General features: G+C 41.9%; 1 protein-coding gene across 1 annotated transcript in view; it reads right to left on the reverse strand.

The window, feature by feature from the left end:
- Window positions 1-16154, reverse strand: part of LOC126459299 (piwi-like protein Siwi) — a 270625-nt gene that overhangs the window by 90068 nt on the left and 164403 nt on the right. The gene's annotated exons all lie outside the window — the stretch shown is intronic.

Here is a 16154-nt window from a genome sequence, read left to right on the forward strand (position 1 = left end):
ACACACCATATAGTGGGAATGCTGAGTCGCAGGCACACCAAAAAGACTTAGTAAGTGAGCTATAGGCCAACAAGGCCTTTGTTGGAAATACACTCACACACACACACACACACACACACACAAAAAAAATCACTCTCTCTCTCTCTCTCTCTCTCTCTCTCTCTCTCTCTCTCACACACACACACACACACACACACACACACACACACATGGTGGGGGTAAGGAGGAGCCTGGGGTGGGTATGAGGAGGGATAGCAGGGTACAGCAGGGGGATGGTAATGTGCTGCTTATGGGATCATACAGGCATGAGGTGCTGAGAGGGTAGGGCAGCTAGATGCAGTCAGGCAGTTGATGGTGGGCGGGGGGTGGGGCGAGGTGGGGGTAGAGTTTAATGGAAATGGAGAGAAGTACAGACACTGTGGGTGCATTGGTGGAATAGAGGGCTGTGTAATGCTGGAATGGGAACAGGGAATGGGCTAGATGGGTTAAGACAGTGATTAATGAAGGTTGAAGCAGGCTGTGAAGGAGTCATTGGAATGAAGGACATCATGTTGGGCGATGTGCTCAGCAACAGGGTGGTCCACTTGTTTCTTAGCTGCAGTTTGTCAGCTTGGCCATTCATGCGGACAGACAGCCTGTTAGTTGTCAAACCCATGTAGAACGCAGCACAGTGGTTGCAGCTTGGCTTGTAGACCACATGACTGCTTTCACATGTAGCCCTGCATTTGATGTGATAGGTGATTTTTGTGACCAGACTGGACTAGGGAGTGGTGGGAGGACGTATAGGACAGATGTTGCATCTAGGTCTATTACAGGGGTATGAGCCATGAGGTAAGGGTTTGAGAGTAGGGGTAATGTAGGGATGGGCAAGAATATTGTATAGGTTCGGTGAATGGTGGAATACCACTGTGAGAGGGGTGGGAAAGACAGTAGGCAGGACATTTCTCATTTCAGGGCATGACGAGAGGTAGCCAAAACCCTGGCGGAGAATGTAATTCAGTTGCTCCAGTCCTGGGTGGTACTGAGTTACAAGGGAAATGCTCCTCTGTGGCTGAACGGTGGGACTTTGTGAGGTGGTGGGACACTGGAAAGATAAGGCACAGGAGATATGATTTTGTACAAGACTGAGATGATAATTAAGGTTTGTGAAGGCTTCAGTGAGACCCTTTCAGTATATTTCGAGAGGGACTGCTCGTCACTGCAGATGCGACAACCAAGGATGGCTAGGCTGTATGGGAGGGACTTCTTCGTATGGAAGGAGTGGCAGCAGTCAAAGTGGAGGTATTGCTGGTGGTTACTTTGCTTGATATGGACAGAGGTACTGATGTAGCCATATTTGAGGTGGAGGTTAACATCTAGGAAAGTGGCTTGTTGGGTTGATTCAGACCTGGTGAAGGAAATGGGGGGAAAGTTGTTAAGGTTCTGGAGGAATGTGGATAGGGTGTCCTCATCCTCAATCCAGATCACAAAGATGTCATCAGTGCATCTGTGGGATTATGGGTGTTTAGGAAAGATTCCTCTAGATGGCCCATGAATAGTTTGGCATAGGATGGTGTCGTGTGGGTGCCCATAACTGTATCCTCGATTTGTTTGTAGGTGTGACTTCAAAGGAGAAAGTAGAAATATTTGTGGATGAGGATATAATTGGTCCTGGCAACTTGGAAGGACATTGTAGGTATGGAATCTCTCGGGCATTGGGAAGGTGGTGTTCAATAGCATTAAGGACATGGGCATTGTGGATGTCAGTGTAAAGAGAGGGGGCATCACAACAGTGATAAGCAGGGCTCCATGTAGTAAAGGAACAGGAACTGTGGAGAGTTGGTGGAGGAAATGTTTGGTATTCTATATATAGGAGGACAGGTTGCAGGTAATAGGCTGAAGGTGACGGTCTACGAGAGCAGAGATTCTCTCAGTAGAGACACAGTTAACTGGCCAGAAGGTGATGTTCTGGGTGGTTGGATTTATGGACTTTAGGAAGGCTGGTGAACATAGGGGTGTGGAAAATGGTAGGGATGAGAAAAGAGATGGACTCCAGGGAGAGGTTCTACTCCAGTCCGGCTACAGCTATCACCTACCCCATCAAAGGCAGGACTACCTGTAAAAACAGTCATGTGATCTACAAGCTAAGGTGTAACCTATGTGCTGAGTTCTACATGGGTGTGACAACCAACAAGCTGTCTGTCCTCATGAATGGCCACTAACATAATGTGGCCATGAAACATCTGGACCACCCCACTGCTGAGCACACCACCCAACACTATGTTCTCCATTTAGTCATTGCTTCAGAGCCTGTGCCATCTGACTCCTTCCCAACAACACCAACCTTTCTGAATTGCACAGTTGGGACCTCTCCCTGCAATATACCGTATTTACTCGAATCTAAGCCGCACTCAAATATAAGCCGCACCTGAAAAATGAGACTCGAAATCAAGGAAAAAACTATTTCCCGAATCTAAGCCGCACCTGAAATTTGAGACTCGAAATTCAAGGGGAGAGAAAAGTTTTAGGCCGCACCTCCAGATCGAAACAAAGTTGGTCCATTGTAATATGAGACACAATTTAGGTCGAATGAATGATGATACAGCTACAGTAGTTTGGTTCGAGTCGTAAGCTTAGCAGTTAAGCTTTACCAGGTAGCCATTGCAATGCGTCAGGCGCTACGTCTGTATTTATACGGGTACCCTTCTTTTTTCACGTGCTTCGTTTGGTCTGAATTGATTGCTTATTTTTCTTTGATCTGATAAGTGCCGTTCTCTTTGTTATAGATCTTTACGTGTCACTCTAAGCTGAAAATGCATTACTGTACTGTGTCATGCATTGTTTGTTGCATTCTGATAATGAAGTGTTTACGACCAGTCGCCGCTAGCGGCATGCCTTGCTTTTGTGCGCGCTACCGCCGCTTACAATAAAAAAAAAAGAGAAATCGTCTCATTAGCGAAATAATGGCAAGAGACTGCTATTTGTTGTTACTTACACTGTTGCTTTCTTTGATAATGATCAACAAGAACCAAATAATAGGCTGCGTATGATGGAAAATGTTCAGAATGAGAGTTCAGCGAAAATTTATCTCTGAAAATCTTTGTAGACGCCTCTGTAGTACGTTACATTCTGCACAGAAATTAGTGTCATCTTAGATTTAAAAATCTAGTCAATTGCCGTGCTTCATTTCTGACTGTATCACTATTAGGCATAAGAATAATACCAATATAAACATGACATGATATGTATATTCTTCCGTGTTTGCTGTTGTCTCACTCTAGTTTCGTAGTTTATTAGGCAGCAAACACGAAAGAATACAAGGCAAAATGTTTATATTAGCATTACTATTATGGTGAAGAGAATACTGCATGTGATTCACAATTCATAAAAATTCCTATTAGCAACCATCTCTTCTCACAGGTAGGAAAAATTCAGAAGGTAGAGTTGGCCAGATTCACAAACATCCCAAACAGTCTTGCCAGTCGGATTTTCGTAGTACATTGAAATGCTGCTACTTTTGAAGATGAATAATACGGAATTTGTATCTACTTCATTGGGTAATGTATGAAAATGTAGTGGTCGAAACTCGGGGCGGATAAAAAATCTCGTCTTCCACTTTTTTTTTTTAAATTTATTTACTGGCGCAGAGGTTTTGGCGCCAGTATTTATCTTTGTGCCTGCAACGCATGCACATATATTTGACAGTAGAAGTTAGTTGTGGCGGCACCTACAAACATTTTTCAGAACTTCCACTTACTTTGCACTCGATTCTAAGCCGCAGGCGGTTTTTTGGATTACAAAAATCGGAAAAAAAGTGCGGCTTAGATTCGAGTAAATACGGTATCTTACATTCCAGTAACCCTCCTGCTAGTTATTGTCCTTACAAATCTAGCCCCTTCCTTGATCCCATTCCAGCACTACACAGCCCTCTATTCCTCCAATGCACCCAGTCTTTTTACTTCTCTTTTTCCGCTAATCCCCCCCCCCCCCTGCACACACACACTTCTCCCCACCAGCCCTCCGTCAACCTCCCAACTGCACCTAGGTGCAATCTCCACCTCGTCCCTGTATGTTCCCGTAAGCAGCCGTGTGTGTGTGTGTGTGTGTGTGTGTGTGTGTGTGTGTGTGTGTGTGTGTTTGTTGTCCATTTTCAACGAAGTCATGTTGGCTGAAATCTCACTTTCTGACAGTTTTTTTATTGTGCCTATCTGCAAGTCAGCACCTCCACTATATGGTGAGTAGCAACTACCCTTTTCAGAATATTGTATTGTTAGATTTTGTCATCTTTCATGGTATTGTTGAGATGCACTTCTATGTGTCTGTGCCTGCCACCCACCTGCTCTAGCAGATGTTCTCACACTGTAGCAGATTAAGTGCCGCCTGGGATAGAACTACATTGTGAATTATATGCAACCAAGGACATCGTTTTTCTCTGCTATACGCCTCGTTGCTGCAGAGCATGGGGTTTTTCCCTACAGCATCCAGAAGCACCACAACTCACTGCACTTTCCACCCTGATGTGAACTGTCCATAGGACAAGTGCAGCAATTTACTGTTAATTTTATGTTCAAGTTATTTTACTATCAGAACGTATCCACTTTCCATTGTGCTACCAGAAACCTGCATGACCCTTAAGCTCAACAGTGAGTTGATTTTGTGCTTCTAAAAAGTGAATAGCACTGTCAAGCTCCCACAATGCCTCTGGAGAACTAGCAGGTGAGATTGATACCATACTTCAGGAAAATGCTATTCAGCACCTACCTTGCAGTCTCATGTCCTCAACCTTGTCCCATACAGGAACAAGGTGGAGAGGGGGTAGGGCAGCTAGCTGCATATGACAGATTGATGGGTGGGTTGGTGGGAGGGAATTTAGCAGAAAAGGAGTGAAATGGACTGTGGGTAAATTATAGTGAGCGCAGTAACATCCAACCTCTTTTTGTTGAATACTTGCAAACTGCCGCAGTGCCACAGGTATGTATGTTAAAGACTGAAACCCACAACTGTGTTAGATTAGCTTCACTTACGGTTACTCAAGCATGTTTATTTGTATTTTGTATTTGCTTTAGTCACTGTGCTAGATTGGCTTCCCTTATGGCACATCACATTTGTTTATCTGTATCCTGTATTTAGATTGATAATTGTGTTAGGTTAGCTTCACCCACGGTAACTCAAATTTACTTGTAATTGTATTTTACTTTGATAACTGTGTTAGATTAGACACACTTGCAGTACCTCCAAGTTCATTTATTTTTATTTGCGTATTTCATTGATCACTGTGTTAAATCAGCCCTGTTTACCATACTTGTAGAACATTAAAAATGTTTCTCATGTTGTCTTAAAAAACTGTGTAAACTGATCACCTATACTGGGACAGTTGGCACCTATCAAGCATACTCATAATGCCTTTATGAATGGTGGGGATTATTGGACTGATTCAATTGAGTTTTCATCCATAGACTTTTTTGTGGTAACTTACCGGGTGGTCACACTTCAAAGCGCAGTTACTGACAGAGATCCAGTGTGTGCTGTATGTAACATATGGCAGCAAAACTTGGTAGATATTCTAATGTGGAAATGATTTACATGGGGGAAAAATTAGTTTCAATTTAAGCCACCAGCTGCAAATCTGACACTATGCAGGCAGAAAGATGTCTAGAAATGTTACAATACATAGTGGATTAGGAACAAGATGTGGGCAGAAAAGATCGAATAAATGAGAAAGTCATAATTTTGATTTTATTATTAACTGCTGCTTACATGTTTTGTTCAATATGAGAACTGAAGATGTTGACAAGTTACTGCATCAATAAAATGATGTGGTCGACAATTGGTCACAGCAGTTCTGCTGGATCAGTTAGAGACCAAACAAATCCCTGGTAAAGGAATCCTTTGATATTCCCAGAGCAAAAAATCCTGTAGATTCAGATCAGGTGAGCTTGAAGGCTATGCACCTGGAAAACCTATGGAGATAACACATTTGTAGAAGGTTGCATTACATAAATCTTTCACTGGGCAAGCAACGTGAGGTGTTGCCCCATCCTGCATGAAAATAGTGGTTTCCACACAGCTACACTCTTCCAAATTCCATGTTAACAAGGAGGTTTCAATAACATGCAGACATCACTTTACATCTGACATCCCCCGTGGGTGTATTCTATTCATAGAACAACAACTATGAATAAAGCTACTTGTGAATCCACATCGTAGTCACAAATGGCAAGCACAAGGGCTCTTCATTCACAACATATGATTTAACAGTACCCCAAATTCAGAAGTTCTATACATTCACAGCAGCCTTTAGTGTAAAATGTATCTTGTTACTCCACAGAATATGTCTCACCTTGTGTCATCAACTTTGATCTGTTCCAGAAACCAAATAATTCAGAAAGCTACTGCAATTCCAATCCCAAAGAAAGCAGGTGTTGACAGATGTGAAAATTACCGAACTATCAGCTTAATAAGTCACAGCTGCAAAATACTAACACGAATTCTTTACAGACGAATGGAAAAACTAGTAGAAGCCAACCTCGGGGAAGATCAGTTTGGATTCCGTAGAAACACTGGAACACGTGAGGCAATACTAACCTTACGACTTATCTTAGAAGAAAGATTAAGGAAAGGCAAACCTACGTTTCTAGCATTTGTAGACTTAGAGAAAGCTTTTGACAATGTTGACTGGAATACTCTCTTTCAAATTCTAAAGGTGGCAGGGGTAAAATACAGGGAGCGAAAGGCTATTTACAATTTGTACAGAAACCAGATGGCAGTTATAAGAGTCGAGGGACATGAAAGGGAAGCTGTGGTTGGGAAGGGAGTAAGACAGGGTTGTAGCCTCTCCCCGATGTTGTTCAATCTGTATATTGAGCAAGCAGTAAAGGAAACAAAAGAAAAATTCGGAGTAGGTATTAAAATTCATGGAGAAGAAATAAAAACTTTGAGGTTCGCTGATGACATTGTAATTCTGTCAGAGACAGCAAAGGACTTGGAAGAGCAGTTGAATGGAATGGACAGTGTCTTGAAAGGAGGATATAAGATGAACATCAACAAAAGCAAAACAAGGATAATGGAATGTAGTCTAATTAAGTCGGGTGATGCTGAGGGAATTAGATTAGGAAATGAGGCACTTAAAGTAGTAAAGGAGTTTAGCTATTTGGGGAGCAAAATAACTGATGATGGTCGAAGTAGAGAGGATATAAAATGTAGGCTGGCAATAGCAAGGAAAGCGTTTCTGAAGAAGAGAAATTTGTTAACATCCAGTATTGATTTAAGTGTCAGGAAGTCATTTCTGAAAGTATTCGTATGGAGTGTAGCCATGTATGGAAGTGAAACATGGACGATAAATAGTTTGGACAAGAAGAGAATAGAAGCTTTCGAAATGTGGTGCTACAGAAGAATGCTGAAGATTAGATGGGTAGATCACATAACTAATGAGGAAGTATTGAATAGGATTGGGGAGAAGAGAAGTTTGTGGCACAACTTGACCAGAAGAAGGGATCGGTTGGTAGGACATGTTCTGAGGCATCAAGGGATCACCAAGTTAGTATTTGAGGGCAGCGTGGAGGGTAAAAATCGTAGAGGGAGACCAAGAGATCAATACACTAAGCAGATTCAGAAGGATGTAGGTTGCAGTAGGTACTGGGAGATGAAAAAGCTTGCACAGGATAGAGTAGCATGGAGAGCTGCATCAAACCAGTCTCAGGACTGAAGACCACAACAACAACAACTGCAGATCATGAGGTTCCAGCTGCTGCACTATCTGGTACCAATGTAATATGGACTACAAAGCTTTCTGTACTGTTGAATATGGGATGGGCAGTGATTGTCACACTGTATGAGCACTAGCACTACCCAGAGCACATGCTGTATGGTCAATTATTGCAACAGCAACTTTGTCAATAATTTCCACAGGGATAGAGTGCCTTCCTCTTCCATTTGCCACACCAAGCTCATTCGTATTTTTGAATGTAATTATCATCTTCTTTAAACCATTTAATGACATTGGGGCCTCTCCTTAGACCTTTCACTCAGCAATGCTCTTTCAATACAGCTCTGTAGTTGCTCCCGCCACATAAAACAATTCCACTAACAACACATGGCCTCTCTTCTCGATAGCCATACTGTTTATTCAAGTTATGGATTGTCAAATGACAGCATGGATGTCATAGCACCCATCATATACACAGTATACATTACCAGATTTGCACCTGGTGTCCAAAAAGTAAGTAATTTTTTCCAATATAAATCATTTCCATGTTGACACTTTAGGATATGTACCAAGTTTCACTTCTCAAAAATAATTACAGTTCAGAATGAACCGCAATGAGCAGAATGCGCTTTAATTATAACTACCCAGACCATTGTAAATGCATTCAGCAATTGTGCCAGCTAACTGTGCCTGTTAACGTTCCAATACAGTAACTGTTTAGTATTCAGACATCTTTTGTTACATTCTTCCCCTGCATTACCAGTCCGTTTTACCCTCCAGATCTAATAAACCCACAGTAACCACTGTATCCAGTGTCATTGTAACTGCCATCTGCTTCACATCTCCTGTGCAGCAAGCTATGTAAATTTAAGTATTAACTGTGTTTTTCTTATTTGTCGCTTCTTTTTCTGTGTGTTTTTGCTTTTAGGAAGCTTTAATTTTTGAGTACCAGTACTAGTAATAGTGTTCCATAGATTTTGTGTTAGTTTTGAATACAGCCCAGAGAAAGTTAGGGCTTATTTTCATTGTTCCCAACAAGAAATGTCTAGTAACCACAGTTTAGTCAGCTATCAGCCGCCTTTAGTGAATTAGCAGTCTAGTTAAAAGTTGACAAACTCTCTACAGTAAATTGATTTAGGATAGATAGGATGTGTGACTGCTGTGCAGTCACAGAAGGAGCTGGCCACTGTTTGTAAACATCTGAACGTGCTGATGGTCACTGTCACCTGTCTTCAGGCTGCTGCCTCAGAGTGTAGCAGTAGTGGTGAGTTTGGTGCATTGCATGGTACACCCCGTGTGTTACATGCTTCACCCACGGTCCATGCTGTTGAAAAATAGTCGTGGTTACCGACTGAGGTTGGGTCACCCTCTCCCCAAGGGGAGTGGGGAGTTCAACGGCGTTCGCGTCGCATGAGGCGGAGTGTCAATGTGGAGGATGGCCATGTGGCATTGCCCACTCTGCCTGTGAGTGGACATGTGGCCGCTCCTTCAGCAAGGTCCGAGCAGGCACACGGGGCGAGGGGTTTATTAGTGATTGGGAGCTCCAATGTTAGGCGGGTGATGCAGCCCCTTAGGGAAATAGTGGAAACGTCAGGGAAGAAGGCCAGTGTTCACTCTGTCTGCTTGCTTGGGTGTCTCATCCAAGATGTGGAAGAGGCCCTGCCAGTGGTGATCGACAGCTCTGGGTGCACCTGACTGCAAATTGTTGCTCATGTTGGCACGAATGACTTCTGCCGTCTAGGTTCAGAGGTCACCCTCAGTTCATACAGGCGGTTGGCGGATCTGGTGAAGACAGAAAGCCTTGCTCGATGGGTGGAATCCGAGCTCACTATTTGTAGTGTCTTTCCCAGAACCGATCACAGTCCTCTGGTTTGGAGCTGAGTGGTTGGCTTAAACCAGAGGCTGAGATGATTCTGTGGAGATCTGGGGCGCAAATTTCTCGACCTCCGGGTGGAGAAATGTAGGGTACCACTGAATAGGTCAGGCGTGCACTACACACAGGAAGCAGCTACAAGGGTAGCGGAGTCCGTGTGGAGTGCACATGTGGGTTTTTTAGGTTAGAGAATTCGAATTCCCTCGCTAGGCCTGACAAGACACCTCCTGAGACGCGACAAGGTAGCAGTAGGCAACATGCAACAGGGAATGATAATATTAATGTGGTAATAGTAAACTGCAGGAGCATCTATAGAAAGGTCCCAGAACTGCTCTCATCAATAAATGGTCACTATGCCCACATAGTACTAGGGACAGAAAGTTGGGACTGAAACCAGATGTAAACAGTAATGAAATTCTAAACTCAGACTGGAATGTATACTGCAGAGACAGGCTGGACAGTGAAGGGGGAGGTGTGTTTATAGCGATAAAAAATGCAATAGTATTGACGGAAATTGATGGGGATCCGAAATGTGAGATAATTTGGGTGAAGGTCACGGTTAAAGCAGGCTCAAACATGGTAATTGGATGTCTCTATAGGCCCCCCTGGCTCAGCAGCTGTTGCGGCAGAACACCTGCAGGAAAATTTGGAAAATATTTCGAGTAGATTTCCCGACCATGTTATAGTTTTGATTGGAGATTTTAATTTACCAGATATAGACTGGAGACTTGAACGTTTATAACGGGTGGCAGGGACAAAGAATCCAGTGACATTTTTTTAAGTGCATTATCTGAAAACTACCTTGAACAGTTAAACAGAGAACCAACTCATGGTGATAACATATTAGACCTTCTGGTGACAAACAGACCCGAACTATTTGAAACAGTTAACGTAGAACAGGGAATCAGCGATCATAAAGCGGTTACAGCATCGGTGATTTCAGCCATATGGAAGGAAAATTTTTCTGTTTAGCGAAAGTGACAAAAAGCAGATTTCAGAGTACTTGACAGCTCGACGCAAAAGTTTTATCTTAAGAACAGATAGTGTTGAGGATCAGTGGACAAAGTTCAAAACCATCGTACAATATGCATTAGATGATTATGTGCCCAGCAAGATCGTAAGAGACGGAAAAGAGCCACTGTGGTACAACAACCAAGTTAGAAAACTGCTACGGAAACAAAGGGAACTTCACAACAAACATAAACATAGCCAAAGCCCAAGTTCTATGTACTGACTTGGCAGAAAATCCTAAGAAATTTTGGTCATATGTCAAAGTTGTAGGTGGATCAAAACGAAATGTCCAGACACTCTGTGACCATAGTGGTACTGAAACAGAGGATGACAGACTAAAGGCCTAGATACTAAATGTCTTTTTCCAAAGCTGTTTCACAGAGGAAGACTGCACTGTAGTTCCTTCCTCTAGATTGTCGCACAGACGACAAAATGGTACATATCGAAATAGCAATTAAAATCGCACAAAAGAGGAAAGGCCGCAGGACCTGATGGGATACCAGTTCGATTTTACACAGAGTACACAAAGGAACTTGCCCCCTTCTTGCAGCAGTGTACCATAGGTCTCTAGAAGAGCACAGCATTCCAAAAGATTGGAAAAGGGCACAGGTTTTCAAGAAGGGATGTTGAACAGATGTACAGAACTATAGCCCTATATCTATAATGTTGATCAATTGTAAAATTTTGGAACACGTATTATGTTCGAGTATAATGACTTTTCTGGAGACTAGAAATCTACTCTGTAAGAATCAGCATAGGTTTTGAAAAAGACGATCGTGTGAAACCCAGCTCGCACTTTTCATCCACGAGACTCTGAGGGCCGTAGACATGGGTTCCCAGGTAGGTGCCGTGTTTCTTGACTTCCGCAAGGCGTTTGATACAGTTCCCCACAGGTGTTTAATGAACAAAGTAAGAGCATAAGTACTATCAGACCAGTTGTGTGATTGGATTGAAGAGTTCCTAGATAACAGAATGCAGCATGTCATTCTCAATGGAGGGAAGTCTTCCGAAGTAAGAGTGATTTCAGGTGTGCCACAGGGGAGTGTTGTAGGACCGTTGCTATTCACAATATACGAGGGTATTTCAGAAAGTAAAGATACAATGTACGCCAGAAGAACAGAAGAGTATTGGTGAGCATGTTAGCAACACTGGTGTTAACCTTGAACTGTTAGCTTTCTCCTTGCGGTTGTTCGGTAGTTGAACGTTGCTTCTGGTTGGAGTAGGTCATGTTTAAAATGGCTGTGCTGATTCAGAATCCCGCGAAATGGGAAGTGCGCTCCGTCATACATTTTCTTCATGCAAAAGATCAGCGACCAGTGGATATTCACAAAGAAATTCTTTCTGTTCATGGAAACATTATGAATCAACAAAATGTAACGAAATGATGTCATTTCTCTGAAGGTAGGACCGATGTTCATGATGAACAAAGAACAGGTCAGGCCATCTGTGATCTCTGATGCTGTTCTTCGGAGAACGGAGGAAGCAATTCGTGCGAATAGACTTCTCACATTGAAAGAATTGCATCAGATCATACCGGACATGTCAATGACAACTCTTTATGATGTTGTGACTGTCATGTTAGGGTACAGGAAACTCTGTGAGTGCTGGGTTCCAAAACTGTTAACGGAAGAACACAAAAGGAAAAAGGATGGGCTTTGCACTCGACTTCCTCACGAACAATACGAGACTGGAATAGAAGGGAGAACCGATAGAGGTACTCAAGGTACCCTCCGCCACACACCGTCAGGTGGCTTGTGGAGTAGATGTAGATGTAGATATGCTCAGTAAGGAACACAATTACAAAACAACAGATTTTGTTATTCAGTCTTATGCTTTTCTATGAGTATTCATGCAAGACAATGCTTCAGTCAGTCTCCAGTATTCATTTGCAATGTTAATATTTCAGCATCACTATCAATCAGTCCTGGGTTACTTACCAATAGTAAACATTATGTGACAAGTCAACAGCCTGCATTCTTTTGGCCAATATGCAACTGATATTACAGTCAGAGGGTAACACATTCAGTAATTACCTTGAAGTCAGTATAAAACTCCAGGTACAACTGTTGCAGTGTACAGTCATTATGTTCAAACAGATATACACATTAAAATGTTAATATGTACAGTGAATATCTAAACAAAATTATCTTCATATTACTAGTCAGTAAAAACTGAACAATGTATGTATGTATGTAATAAATCTTAGTTCTCTATTCATACATCAGCAATGTAAGTGCTGACTTATGATGCATGAACTAAAATTGTTGAATGCAAGCTGATCATCAGATTCTCACTGATGTCAACACATGTGAAAAGATGACAACTTAAATACTGTTGTGTTCATGATTTAACAAACTGGTCATTAAAACCAAATTATAACCAAGAAGTAAAACATTCACAAGCTGCAGCACTACTTCTAGGGTGACAAATAGATCAGTTAGGTTACACATTGCTTAAAATTCCTTATCAAGTAGGGTAGAGAGTAAATGTCAAATGAATTCAGACACATACTGCTAGGATCATGACAGGTTTGTAAAGTCCATGTTGTTGTTGTTGTGGTCTTCAGTCCTGAGACTGGTTTGATGCAGCTCTCCATGCTACTCTATCCTGTGCAAGCTTCTTCATCACCCAGTACCTACTGCAACCTACATCCTTCTGAATCTGCTTAGTGTATTCATCTCTTGGTCTCCCTCTACGATTTTTACCCTCCATGCTCCCCTCCAATGCTAAATTTGTGAGCCCTTGATGCCTCAAAACATGTCCTACCAACCGATCCCTTCTTCTAGTCAAACTGTGCCACAAACTTCTCTTCTCCCCACTCCTATTCAATACCTCCTCATTAGTTACATGATCTACCCACCTTATCTTCAGCATTCTTCTGTAGCACCACATTTCGAAAGCTTCTATTCTCTTCTTGTCCAAACTAGTTATCGTCCATGTTTCACTTCCGTACATGGCTACACTCCATACAAATACTTTCAGAAACGACTTCCTGACACTTAAATCTATATTCGATGTTAACAAATTTCTCTGCTTCAGAAACGATTTCCTTGCCATTGCCAGTCTACATTTTATATCCTCTCTACTTCGACCATCATCAGTTATTTTACTCCCTAAATAGCAAAACTCCTTTACTACTTTAAGTGTCTCATTTCCTAATCTAATTCCCTCAGCATCACCCGATTTAATTTGACTACATTCCATTATCCTCGTTTTGCTTTTGTTGATGTTCATCTTATATCCTCCTTTCAAGACACTGTCCATTCCGTTCAACTGCTCTTCCAAGTCATTTGCTGACTCTGACAGAATTACAATGTCATCGGCGAACCTCAAAGTTTTTACTTCTTCTCCATGAATTTTAATACCTACTCCGAATTTTTCTTGTGTTTCCTTTACTGCTTGCTCAATATACAGATTGAATAACATCGGGGAGAGGCTACAACCCTGTCTCACTCCTTTCCCAACCACTGCTTCCCTTTCATGGCCCTCGACTCTTATAACTGCCATCTGGTTTCTGTACAAATTGTAAATAGCCTTTCGCTCCCTGTATTTTACCCCCGCCACCTTCAGAATTTGAAAGAGAGTATTCCAGTTAACGTTGTCAAAAGCTTTCTCTAAGTCTACAAATGCTAGAAACGTAGGTTTGCCTTTTCTTAATCTTTCTTCTAAGATAAGTCGTAAGGTTAGTATTGCCTCATGTGTTCCAACATTTCTACGGAATCCAAACTGATCTTCTCCGAGGTCCGCTTCTACCAGTTTTTCCATTCGTCTGTAAAGAATTCGCGTTAGTATTTTGCAGCTGTGACTTATTAAACTGATAGTTCGGTAATTTTCACATCTGTCAACACCTGCTTTCTTTGGGATTGGAATTATTATATTCTTCTTGAAGTCTGTGGGTATTTCGCCTGTCTCATACATCTTGCTCACCAGATGGTAGAGTTTTGTCATGACTGGCTCTCCCAAGGCTGTCAGTAGTTCTAATGGAATGTTGTCTACTCCCGGGGCCTTGTTTCGACTCAGGTCTTTCAGTGCTCTGTCAAACTCTTCACGCAGTATCGTATCTCCCATTTCGTCTTCATCTACATCCTCTTCCAATTCCATAATATTGTCCTCAAGTACATCGCCCTTGTATAAACCCTCTATATACTCCTTCCACCTTTCTGCCTTCCCTTCTTTGCTTAGAACTGGGTTGCCATCTGAGCTCTTGATATTCATAGAAGTGCTTCTCTTCTCTCCAAAGGTCTCTTTAATTTTCCTGTAGGCAGTATCTATCTTACCCCTAGTGAGACAAGCCTCTACATCTTTACATTTGTCCTCTAGCCATCCCTGCTTAGCCATTTTGCACTTCCTGTCGATCTCATTTTTGAGACGTTTGTATTCCTTTTTGCCTGCTTCATTTACTGCATTTTTATATTTTCTCCTTTAATCAATTAAATTCAATATTTCTTCTGTTACCCAAGGGTTTCTATTAGCCCTCGTCTTTTTACCTACTTGATCCTCTGCTGCCTTCACTACTTCATCCCTCAGAGCTACCCATTCTTCTTGTACTGTATTTCTTTCCCCCATTCCTGTCAATTGTTCCCTTATGCTCTCCCTCAAACTCTCTACAACCTCTGGTTCTTTCAGTTTATCCAGGTCCCATCTCCTTAAATTTCCACCTTTTTGCAGTTTCTTCAGTTTCAATCTGCAGCTCATAACCAATAGATTGTGCTCAGAATCCACATCTGCCCCTGGAAATGTCTTACAATTTAAAACCTGGTTCCTAAATCTCTGTCTTACCATTATATAATCTATCTGATACCTTTTAGTATCTCCAGGATTCTTCCAGGTATACAACCTTCTTTTATGATTCTTGAACCAAGTGTTAGCTATGATTAAATTATGCTCTGTGCAAAATTCTACCAGACAGCTTCCTCTTTCATTTCTTCCCTCCAATCCATATTCACCTACTATGTTTCCTTCTCTCCCTTTTCCTACTGACGAATTCCAGTCACCCATGACTATTAAATTTTCGTCTCCCTTCACTACCTGAATAATTTCTTTTATCTCGTCATACATTTCATCAATTTCTTCATGATCTGCAGAGCTAGTTGGCATATAAACTTGTACTACTGTAGTAGGCATGGGCTTCGTATCTATCTTGGCCACAATAATGCGTTCACTATGCTGTTTGTAGTAGCTAACCCGCACTCCTATTTTTTTATTCATTATTAAACCTACTCCTGCATTACCCCTATTTGATTTTGTATTTATAACCCTGTAATCACCTGACCAAAAGTCTTGTTCCTCCTGCCACCGAACTTCACTAATTCCCACTATATCTAACTTTAACCTATCCATTTCCCTTTTTAAATTTTCTAACCTACCTGCCCGATTAAGGGATCTGACATTCCACGCTCCGATCCGTAGAATGCCAGTTTTCTTTCTCCTGATAACGACGTCCTCTTGAGTAGTCCCTGCCCTGAGATCCGAATGGGGGACTATTTTACCTCCGGAATATTTTACCCAAGAGGACGCCATCATCATTTAATCATACAGTAAAGCTGTCCATACAGAAATGTAAAAGTAAAAAACAAACAACAAATA

This window comes from Schistocerca serialis, chromosome 1 (genome assembly GCF_023864345.2).
Source record: "Schistocerca serialis cubense isolate TAMUIC-IGC-003099 chromosome 1, iqSchSeri2.2, whole genome shotgun sequence".
Classification (NCBI taxonomy): domain Eukaryota; kingdom Metazoa; phylum Arthropoda; class Insecta; order Orthoptera; family Acrididae; genus Schistocerca; species Schistocerca serialis.